Source organism: Oratosquilla oratoria, chromosome 5 (genome assembly GCF_046742065.1).
Source record: "Oratosquilla oratoria isolate Oo_2021 chromosome 5, ASM4674206v1, whole genome shotgun sequence".
Taxonomy (NCBI): Eukaryota; Metazoa; Arthropoda; class Malacostraca; order Stomatopoda; family Squillidae; genus Oratosquilla; species Oratosquilla oratoria.
The window spans coordinates 66,834,132-66,846,631 of NC_134781.1; the positions used below are offsets into that span (position 1 = coordinate 66,834,132).

At 41.0% G+C, this 12,500-nt stretch overlaps 1 protein-coding gene across 5 annotated transcripts in view; it reads left to right on the plus strand.

The window, feature by feature from the left end:
- LOC143025523 (uncharacterized) overlaps positions 1-12,500 on the plus strand; it is a 136,668-nt gene that overhangs the window by 60,966 nt on the left and 63,202 nt on the right. The gene's annotated exons all lie outside the window — the stretch shown is intronic.

The following is a 12,500-nucleotide window of genomic DNA, read 5'->3' on the forward strand; positions in this document are numbered from 1 at the left end:
GGGAGTAACGTTAGCTAGCTTCCATTCTCTTGGGACATCTCCAGATATGATGGATTTCTTGAAAATAATTTCTAATGGAACAACAATCTCATTTTTCATTTCTCTTCCTCATATTCATCCACTTCCTCATCTTTATCCTCTTTCTCCTCCTCCCCTTCCTCCTCTTCCTCCCCTTCCTCCCCATCCTCCCCTTCCTCCTCCTTCTTCTCTTCCTCCCCTTCTACCACCCCTCCTTCCTCTTCCTCCTCTTTCTCTTCATTCCCCTCTTTCTCCTCTTCCTCCTCTTCCTCCTCTTTCTCCCCTTCATCCTCCTCTTCCTCCTCGACAGAGACAATAATCTCCTGAGATGCCCTTGCAGTTCTCGTTCCAGCCATTCTTCCTCTTCTTTGACTCGACTTGGTGTAGTCTCGTCCTTTCTCTCTCTTCCACTCTTAGCCCTAACCCTAAACTTCTCCCTCTCCTCCTACTCCTCTTCCTTTTCTTCCCTCCTCCTCCTCCTCTTCCTCCCCCTTTTCTTTCCTTCATCCACTTCCTCCTCTTTCTCTTTATAATCCACCTCATAGTCCCCCCTCCTCATAGTCCCCCCTCCTCATAGTTCTCCTCCTCTTCTTGCTCTTCTTCCCGCTCCTTCTTGAGGAGAAGGCTGTGTCCCTTGCCTCGGCCATTCCTCTTTTTGAAGCGCTCCTGCTCCTCCCCCTCCTCCTCCTCCTCCTCCTCCTCCTCCTCCTCCTCCTCCTCCTCCTCCTCCTCCTCCTCCTCCTCCTCCTCCTCCTCCTCCTCCCGCTCTCCCGAAAATAAAAGACGGAATCGTCCCGAGGCTGGCAAATGAAATCACAGCGCGCGGGCGTCTAGAAAAAGGCGCCCAGCTCAGCAGCCTTGCCTTGAGGGCGGAAGGGTTTTTAAACACAAGGGTGAGCATGAAAGCGCTAGACTTGCTCGTTGTGTTTCTCTTTCCCGGGCTCTCGCTAACCACCACCATCACCCCCCCCTCCTCCCCCTCCTCCCCTCTTTCCTCTCTCCTCTCTCCTCTCCTCCACCGAACGCAGAGTATCACAGTCCCGACAAAAAGCTGGTCAAAGAACAAACCGTAACTCATTCTATTAAATCTACGAGAATTAAGCTCTCCCCTACCCCCTCCTCCCTTTTTCTAGAGAGGAGAGGTGGGAGGACGAGGAAGACGGGAAGAACAAAATAACATAAATCTACCCACCCACCCCCACCCCCCATTCCTCACTCCCGAAATATTTTCTTTCCCTCTCTCTCTTTCTCTCTCTCTCTCTCTCTCTCTCTTTCTCTCGCTCTCTCTCTCTCTCTCTCTTTCTCTCTCTCTCTCTCTCTCTATCCCGCTCGCACTTTTCTCCCACCAAAACGACGCAGCCAAGCAACAAATATGGCATCCGCCATCTTGATCTCTCTTGGCGGGAAAACTCGCGACGTTGACAGATGAAGATCAAGAAGCGCTTCCGAGCAAATTAGCTTTTCCTTATTTGAGGAGTTAGATTAATCTAGTTTGGCCCCCCTGTTTCTCCTCTCGCTTTACATCTTTTATATTAATGACTCTAACCGTTATATATAATTCACGTAATGTTGGTTTTGTATAAACTTGAAGACCATCTTTCCACGGTAAGCGCTGTTGAGGTTGTCGGATTCAACATTTTTATTTTGTTTATTTCTTGGATATTATGAAATATGATCAACCTTTTTAGATCTCTAGGGACCTCCATCTCTTCTTCAAAAGCCTCTTCCTCCTGCCTCTCCCTCTCTCTCTCTCTCTCTCTCTTCACCCTTCTCTTTACCACATCTCCCCTCTCTCCACCTCTCCCTCACGACTCTCTCCCTCACGACTCTCTCACTCCCCTACTCTCACCCTCGCTCTTTTGCAGCTACGATTTTCTCTCCCCGTCTCCATCGCTCTTTCTCTCTCTATCCTTTGCTCTTTGTCTCAACCGCTCTCTTTCTCTCCCTCCCTCCTATAACTCCATACCAACTCTCCCGATAATGTTTCCCATTCAGCTTTCTCTTGTTCTCTCCCTCTCTCTCTCTCTCTTTCTATATGTATATACAAATATATAAATATAAATACATATATATATATATATATATATATATATACATACATACATATTCATTCTATCTCTTTCCTTGTGTCTTTGTCTGTGTCTATGTCTTTCTCTTTTGCATCTGTTTCCTTTGTCAACAAAACCATCTGCTATGTAATGGAAGAATAATCACCATTAAAACTTCCATCGTTGTCGTTCCCACCACTTCGTCCTCGTCGTCGTCGTCCTCGTCGTCTTTGTCCTCATCGTTGTCATCAAAAATGTCATCGTCTTGTTCGTCGTCACCAACATCATATTTCTATCATTGTCGTCTTCATTGTCGTCGTTAACTCCATATCATCGTTATCGTAGTTTTTGTCATCATCTTTGTTGTTGTCGTCGTTGTCATCAACGTTCGTCATCATTATTATCATTATCGTCGTCATAAACATAATATGACTTTATCATTGTTTGAACCACTTCCATTATCACCATTACTTAAACGAACACCACCGACATCCAACATTTCCATCATTTTCTATCCTTCACCTCGACAGCCACTTACACCGAATGAAGTCAAACTTGTATGGAGGTCAACGCCACCACACTCAAAAGGTCCTCTCTCGCCATTTTCTTTAGGTGGGATGTTGTCACTCGTATTTAGTTTAGGTTACCGTCAAAGGATTTTATCCTCCTGATAGGATAGCCCTCGTACTTATGTAACTTATAATGACTAGAAAAAACCAGTTGGTGTTTTTTGAAACTTTTTTTCTATTTTTTTTTTTTTTTTTTTGAGTAGTGGCAGTATACAGCTAGCATCCTGATGAACAAGAACAGTAGAAACAAGAACACCCTGAAGCCATCCATCTGGATGGCCATCCACCCGGATGACAGTCCGGGGGTGGTGGGTGAGGAGCATAAGGACAACAGCCGGGTGGATGTTTACAAGCGATTGAGCACCCCGTACGTTACCTCTGAGCACCCGCGCGCTGACACATTAACACTTGTCCGGTTCCTCTCGGGCCAATGAGATCGCACTAGTTGGCTCCATTTGCCGGATTTCTTGCCCCGTCACCCTTCCCTGTGCCCCTCTTTTTATTGTCGTTTTTGGTTATTATTCTGCGCTCTGTTGTCGGTCTTGGTCCTTAACCTCTGGCTGGGATCTCGGACGGGGTCACGCTGTGTTGGCTTTGATTGAGACTTCGGGAATTGGCCTGTCGTTGCGTCTTGTGTACGCAAAAGCTTCGTCGAAGCACACGAATAGGGAACGCACTTATGCATTGCTGTTCCATGCATGGATTGTGTTGTTATTCTTTTAATAAATGCAATTGTCTTCTTAGAAGGGGTTTATAGGTTTATCTTCAGCTAATAAAATCACCTCAATATTAAGAATAAACACAAGAGTCTAATATAGACGTGAAAAAAATCAAAGCGATATGTTCTCTGTTTGCTTGATATTTTTTCGGGACAGGTACAAATCTGTCATAATAAGACCAAATTTACCAAAAGCTTTTCATGTCTGTTATATATATATATATATATATATATATATATATATATATATATATAATATATATACATATATATATATATATATGTGTGTGTGTGTGTGTGTGTGTGTGTGTGTGTGTGTGTGTGTGTGTGTGTGTGTGTGTGTGTGTGTGTGTGTGTGTGTGTGTGTAATGTTACGTCTGTACATACAAATTCTTTCCGTACATGATACTCTTTATACAAATGTGTTCTGTCTGTACGTAGAATTCTGTTTAACATGTCGAGTTCTTTCCGTATGTGTACAATTTTGCTTGCACATGTGGAGTTCTGTCCACACAAGTGTGGTTTTGTCCACATAAGTGAATTCTTGTCCATACACGCGCTCCTATGTCCTCGTAGGATCCTTCATGCCGTTTGTGAACATTAAATTTGTCTGCGTTCATTTCAGCATATATATATTTTTTCATACACAACGGAAAAAACAAGGTTTATAATAGTAACAATTTATACACAAGTATGTATACTTGCTAAAGCAGAAATGTTATTCTTTCATTGAGGCCTTCCAGAGACCTTATGTCTTGCCGACTAAACCAGGTTCATCATACCCGGTGAGGGAGAAGGAGAGGAGAGGAGAACAGGGGGCTGAAAACGACCTCGTTCAAGTGAAAATCATAAACGCTTTAAATGATACGACAGCTCCGCAGCTCGCCACTCAGAGGGATTACAAAGCAACGTATGAAGCACTTACGAGGTCACATGTGCATCACCAAAATGAAGCCTGGATCGATTAACTTCTGGCCTTTTTTTTCCGGCGAAGGAAGCGAAGCATGCAGCGTTTGGAATCGTTCACATTGTCCACACCGTATGTGCTCTCAGCATGGTGTACGCGCCGTATGGTACGTCCGTATGGAGTTTATTTCGTCCCCAATAACCAGCGCTTCTATCCTTCGTGCATCCCTGCCTGCGTGCTTTTTAGAAGTAATTAATTTTTTTCACCAGTTATTTCCCACCACTTCCTCACATCACCCACCTTCGGCAAGATTGAACACCGCCACATCAAATGGAACATCACATGATGTGTATTTTTGTCTATTTACATCAAGAGAACATATGGTACATCCCACAAACCCCCACATCAAGGACACTTCACAGTTAACCCATTAAACTCCGATGACAAGATGTCTTGTCATTTGGTCAAATAAAACAAAAAATCATAAAACACCAAAATGTTTGATCAAACACCAGAAAAATATGACGTCAGTCCTCCTCGCTTCGCTCGCGAGCGAGGAGGACTGACGTCATATTTTTCTGGTGTTTGATCAAACATTTTGGTGTTTTATGATTTTTTGTTTTATTTGACCAAATGACAAGACATCTTGTCATCGGAGTTTAATGGGTTAAACTATGACCCCATTCCACCAGAATTTCCTACGCCATAAACCCAGAACATCACAAAGCTACATACACCCATTCCACGAGGCACCAGGATACCATCTCTTCATCAGAGCAATAATCCTTTATTCGGTGTTGAACACCATCCTTTCGGGATCAGAGCACCACTTGAAGCACCCCTTGGTCCGCGCGACTCCGCTCGGAAGCCCGACCCGGGTAGACAGGTGCAGGGTGGGCTCGGGGCAGGGCCGTTTCAAGCCCGACAAAAGCCCGGTTACTTCCAGTTCGGTTACCCTTTTCAGGTTCTTTGACGTATGGACTGGTGACGACCTGGATCAAGGGGGTTGCCGATTGAGAGGGTGGTTCGGGGGGACAATTCAGATGGTGTGTGGACAACCATCCCGATGGTCGACATATCTGCAATGATACTCAAAATTTTGAATGATGTGAGAAGTCTCCCATTTTGTCGCGACGGGAAGGTACGGAAGGGAAGAATCGAGTTCTCGCAATGTATGAGGTCAATGTCTTGCTTGCTTTCGGGTATATTTTTGCAGTCTAGAGGGTCTGAATGGAGGCATGACTTCCTTTAATAACGCGGGTAAGTTATTGGTAGGGGAAGAGATCATTTGACACCTTGTCATTTTTCTGCGACTGGCTTAAAGATCTGTCGTCAAGGATTTCGGTTGAAAAGCCTTTTACAGCTTTTCAGATACGTTATTTTCTATTTTCATTTCTTCTCTTTTTTTCTTATGACCGTCTATGGATAATAAAGCAAGATAAATTGTCTAAGGAATATTTGTCTCGAATATTTTTGGTCTACTCATTCTCTACCCTGTAGATGAAGAGTGAGTATACACTTTATTACAAACGTGTTATGAGGCTACACATAATAACTGCGATAGAAATGATTAGCTCTCACGCCTGTACATCCCTTCATTTATTTTCAGTCCACAATATATATTTTTGCTTTTCTTCTTTAAAAAAAAATACTTGACCATTTCACATGCTCAGGGACGAGAGCGTGCCAGCTGAAGCCTCGATAATCTATATATAAATGAGCATAGACATGATTACGGAGGTGCTCAGTGTAGCGTTCATAACCTTATAAATGATTACATACGGTCATGCTACCAAGTCTTGTCACTATTTTCAAAACATTTTGCTCACGTGACGCAGTAATTGCCGACCTTGAGCGAACCTTTTTGAAAACAGCGGCAACACTTAATATGGTGATTGTACAAGGCGATGATGGTAACCCTCACTTTATTATTACACTCGACCAGTTGATGCTCTATTGACGACCCCATTGACGTAATGGATGGGGCTGCAGAGGGCCAATGGGGAGTGGGGGAAGTGCCACCCGAGAGGCAGAATGGATAATTGATGTAGGATAGATTAAATGGGGTAAATAAAAACAGACGTGATGTTGTCGGAGGGGTGAATGGGGTAAGTTAAAATGGACGGGACATTGCCGAAGATATAAAAGGCTATATTTTGTGTCAAAAGTCGAAAAATACTGAATGTATAAAGAAGGTACCTTGACGAAGACTGAGGTGGAATTTTTTTAGGACAAAGAAAAGTGAATAATTGGATGTAGCAGGTAGAACAGAAATACAGTAAGAAAATATTTTTATTAGAAATGTACAATTAGAAAAGATCTAATAAAACTATTAATGTATATTTCCTGAAACAAAGAAGTTTTCAAGTAAAAGGAGAATTGTTATCAAACAAAGATATTAGAATGAGTGGATAAACAGTCTGTCATCTAGAAAAGTAGATATTTTAACACTAATTTTTTTTTAAAAGCGACAAGAATTGAAAAGATATTTTTAAAGTGAATATGAAGAAATTTCTTGACAAGGATGTAAGACAAAAAAACAAAAAAATAGAATAATTGAAAAAGAAAATTATAAAGAAAGATCTCTTCAAAGGACTTGAAGGAGGTATTTTTGAGACAAAGAAACACAAATCATTGGGTGAAGGGAACCTCATAGGAAGTGGGAAAGATTTATGGAATGGATATGAGACGAAGGGAAAGGGTTGATGGTTTTCCAGGAAGGGAGGAAGAGGAAGTCGGGGGAGGGGGGAAGGGGAAGGGAGGGGGGGAAGGAAATGGCCGAAGAGGACGAGGAAAAGAAGAAGGAAGAGGAGAAGGGGGCAAATGTTCGTATCAAGGAAATAAACTTGGTCATCAGTGTTGTTTGAGTAAAATCATAAAAGTACAGTTTATGCAGTTGAAGGGTACTGATACTTGTCCAAATTCGCAAACACACACACATACACACACAAACATACACATACACACACACACACACACACACACACACACACACACACACACACACACACACACACACACACACACACACACACACACACACACACACACACACACACACACACACACACACACACACACACACACACACACACACACACACACACACACACACAAACACGTGCGCGTGCTCAGACTTAACACAAACACACAAATACAAGGTGACACAGACACAAAGCCCCTCCCGGCGGAAACCAAAAAACCTGACTTCAGCGCAGTCTGGCCCAAAAATTCAGCCGGTCCCTGAATTCCCATATCGCGTTGCCCACTGCAAGTCCCCGGGTCCCACTGAGGCCGCTCCCTTAAAATCCCATTAGAGGAGGGAGTCCCCCAGGGCTCGGACAAATAAAGGCAAAGTGCAGCGAGGGAGGACTCGGAATTAATAAAGGAATTTATTAGCAATAAAGGGGAGCGCTTCCAAATGTGCGTTTGGGAGTTGGTGGACATGGGGACGCGCGATGGTGAGGAGGGGAAGAGAGGGTCCCGGGGTGGGGGGGCGAGATGGGGGGCGGTTAGATCGCTTTTGGGGAGATGGTGTGAGGGTTAGATCGTTTCTGGGGAGGGTTGGGGAATGGAGGCCAACAGGGGCGGGGTGGGGGGGGGGGAAGAGACTGAGTTTGGGAGTGTTGAAATGAGGAAGAAAAGGAGAATGGGGAGGAAGCGGAGGAGATGGTGTGAGGGTTATATTACTTTTGGGAGTGCTAGGAATGGGAGCTAGAGTGAGGGAAGATAGAATTGGAGAGTCTTGGGGGGAAGGTCTGGGGAAAAAGGACAAGGAGTTACAAGGATGGGGGGAAGATCTAGATGGGGGAAATTGAGGGAGGAACTCCAGGGGTTGGGGGGAGGGGGGGAGCATCAGGGAAGTATACAGGAAGGGAGAGAAGGACTAGGTCGGGGAAGGGAACTAGGGAAGGGCAAAGTGAATGGATAGGAAATCCATTTGCAGGAAGTTTGACCAAAAGGCATAGAGGTACTAGATACGAGCTTGATACCGTCCTAGGGGACTTTCATACTGGGTGGTACTTTTCAGTTTCAATCTGGCTGTCGCCATGTGATTTTATTCACTTCTGTAGGAACCCCTCAACACTAAAAGGCTTAATGTTCAGATGTCCCTCTTAAGCTGAATAAAATCGGCAACCTGGATAAAATCATAAATGTTTCAGTGACGTCATAAAATTTAGGACATTATCAAATTTGTTACGTCACCAACGTTGTGACGTCAGTAACGGTGATCCGAAATGTGTGACGGTAATGTGACGTTACCATTGATGTGATATAATCAAGGATGGTGTGACTTGTGAGTAGATATACTGTAGTGTGACGTGGGCAATGGGGATCCCACGTCATCAACGGTGATGTGACGTAAGTAATGGTGATGCGACGTGTGACGTCATGTCAACAGTGTTACTATGACGTCACCAGCGGTGATATATAAGAAGCAAAAATTTACCAAAAAAAAATGAAACAAGGAAAGAAGGAAGAAAGGAAGGAAGGAAGGAAAGTAAGGTTTAAGAAAAGAGGAAGGGAATTAAAGGAATTTGGAAGGAAGAAAGAAATGATTACTACCAAAGAAAAGACGAAGATGAAGAAGGCAGGCAGACAAGGAAAAACGAAACTCGATAAGGATGAAACAAAATGAAATAAAAAGAAATATATAAAAAGAAGGAAATATGTCGACCTATGGGTGTAGGAGGGCACAACAAGCGATGGGAAATTGAATGTTAATGGAATAGAAGAATATAGTATAGCTATAGAAAGTTATAGAAACATGAATATATGGAAGAGATCAGAGATGTATAGTCGTGTACAAAAGCCCTGAAACTAAGGTTTTCATTTAACATTATTTGAACTATTGTTTCTCTATTCAACTTTGAATGTAACTGGTCTTCTTGTATTGAAATATATATCGATCATTTATAGTAAAGATTATCGTGTGGGTCAAACGTGTCTGTGACTTCCTTGAGTGGCTAAAGTCGATTGACCATGCCAAGGAATTTAAGTGTTTCATTGAATCAAAGGAGATAGATAGGTAGTTACATTAGTTTTATGTCATTGTATTATTAAAATAAGTTAGTATTGTGAGTGTGTTTTCAGAAAATAGGCTACCAATTAGGTGCAATATAAAATGACGCTCTAAGCGTACACACACACACTAACACACACACACACACACACACACACACACACACACACACACACACACACACACTCACTCACTCACTCACTCACTCACACACACACACACACACACACACACACACACACACACTCACTCACTCACTCACTCACTCACTCACTCACTCACTCACTCACACACACACACACACACACACACACACACACACACACACACACACACACACACGCACACATATATATACACACACACACATTCATACATGAACATGCGCGAGCGCGCGCGCCCTCAAATGGCGGGAGAGGAAAAGAGAGACGTACCATTTCGATTTGGTGAAGGGAAATCCGTGGCGGGTCGGGACATCTGGGAGACGAATGTGGCCACTTTAGGGGAGGGAGGAGGAGGAGGAGGGACGACGGAAAATGCAGAAACATATTCGAAACTTGAGGGAGGGAGGGAGGGAGGGAGGGAGGAAGGGAGGGAGGGAGGAAGGGAGGTAGGAGTAGGATGTGAGGAAGGGAGGGAGGGAGGGTGTAAGGAGGGGAGATAGGAGTAGGATAGGAGGGAGAGTGGGAGGGAGAGTGCGAGAGATATAGAATATTGGGGTAGGGAGAAAAGTGAAATAAGGATATATATATATATATATATATATATATGTATATATATATATATATATATGTATATGTATATATATGTATATGTATATATATGTATATGTATATATATGTATATATATATATGTATATGTATATATATATATATATATATGTATGTATATATATATATGTATATATATGTATATATATGTTTATATATATATGTATATATATATGTATATATATATGTATGTATATATATGTATATTATATGTATATATATATATATGTATATATATATATGTATATTATATGTATATATATATATATGTATATATATATATATATATGTATGTATATATATATATGTATATTATATGTATATATATATATATATGTATATATGTATGTATGAATGTATATATACATATATAATATATATATATATATATATATGTATATATATGTATACATATATGTATATATATATATGTATATAATATATATATATATGTATGTATGTATGTATATGTATATATGTATATACTGTAATTATGTGTGTATATGTATACGTGCATATAATTGGGTACACATGAATATTAGGTATCAGTAAGGGAATACATATGTGGTCACGCTTGAACATAAACGAGGTTGTGATGCAGTCAGTGTTAAAGGCATAGCTTCTGTCGAGCAAGTCACAAGGTTCTGGGTCATGGGTGTGGTCAGCTGACAACGTTGGCAGAAAGGCTGACAACGTTGGCAACAGAAAGGCGGAGGTACAGTTTCCTTTGTTGTTGTTTTCAGCCTCTGATTAAATCCATTACATTGGCTGTATGATGGGCACCTAGCTGCAAATATGGGTTCTCCCCCTCCCTCACTCTATCTTTCATATGTATATGTATATATATATATATATATATATATATATATATATGTATGTATATATACATATATGTATATATATATGTATATATGTACAGTATATATATATGTATTATATATATATATATACATATGTATATGTATGTATGTATATATATGTATATATATGGTTTCGTCAGCGGCGTCACGGTACGACCAGTGATGTCTTGGTCCGATCACTAACGTCACAATTATAATGACATCATTGACCATTGGCGTCAAGTGGGAGTATGAAGAGGAAGAGGAGGTAGAGGAGGAGGGTGAGGGGTAAGAGGAGGAGGACGAGAACGAGAGTAGGTGGGAAAAGGAGGACGAGGACAAAGGAGGAGGAAGAGAGGGAGAGGTGAACAGGAAGTTTGTATAACATATTTAATCAATTTTCTTCCTACTGACGCCATCTATCATGATTCAGCAGTGGAATAGACTGTAGGTAGAAAATAGGCTCAACTTCTCGTCCAACCTGAAGAGCACAGGCTTAACTGAATGAAAAAGTGTGGTCCTAGCCTTAATAAAGTCCATAAAGGCGGACGTAACTGGTCACAGGAAAAGGTGTGGGGGAGAATTAAATGAAAGGGAAGGAATTGAATATTTGAGGGAGAACGAGGTCAAGTGTAAAGAGAGGACGCGTTAGAAAAAAAAAAGCGAAAATGAGAGTGAACGAAGGGAAGACTTTACTCTTTCGCTTTTCCCTGAATTTCAGGGTCATTTCTTGACTTCTGTTAGCCAAAACAAGATGCATTAAGTGTAGTCGGGGCCTAGACTTAAGCTAAATGAAATCGTCAGATAATGGTTGGAACATATCTAGAATGTGGCTCAATAGACAGCAATACCTTCCGCATTCTGGATTTTGGTAATGTATGCTGTATTTTCCTATTTCCGCCTGCATGTGTAAATATTAGCATAATAGATTTACACTTCATCTTCTGTGTTACATAAGTGATTTTCGTGTTCTTTTTCTTTATGCTGACAATCCTTAGCCACATCGTCAGTATACACCTTGTATAGATTGCTGTTCTTTTTGTATCGTAATTGACGTCACTAACCATTTGAACCAAGGTCTCTTAGTGACTGCCACTTGCCCTGACTGCTATCAGATCATGTGGAGCTTAAGGTCCTTCCGTTTTTATGCGAAATTATAGTTAGGATGTTCATTATAATCACATCAAGTTCATTTAAATCTTCACGTAATACTTTGTTATTTATTGTGTTTTGTTCTTCTTTTGTAAAAGTTGGATATATTTATACTACATACTTAATACTAATACTGGTAGTAATATTATTAATACTATTGTGAATGTCACTATAGTAATGTTATTACTGCCCTTAGAATCTCAATGAAAACATTTAATGGTCAAAATAATAACAGTGACGATGGTAAATAAAAAAACAACAATGATGATGATAATATCAATATGGACTTGAGTAAGGATCATGACAATGAAAATTACAATAATTACAATGATCTTCTCATATTATCAGATGTTTTTATTAATACATTTTTCAATAGATGATCGTATAATAATTACAATAATCCTCCTCTGTCTACCGTTTTCAAGAATATTTTTGTTTTTTGTTTATAATCTTAT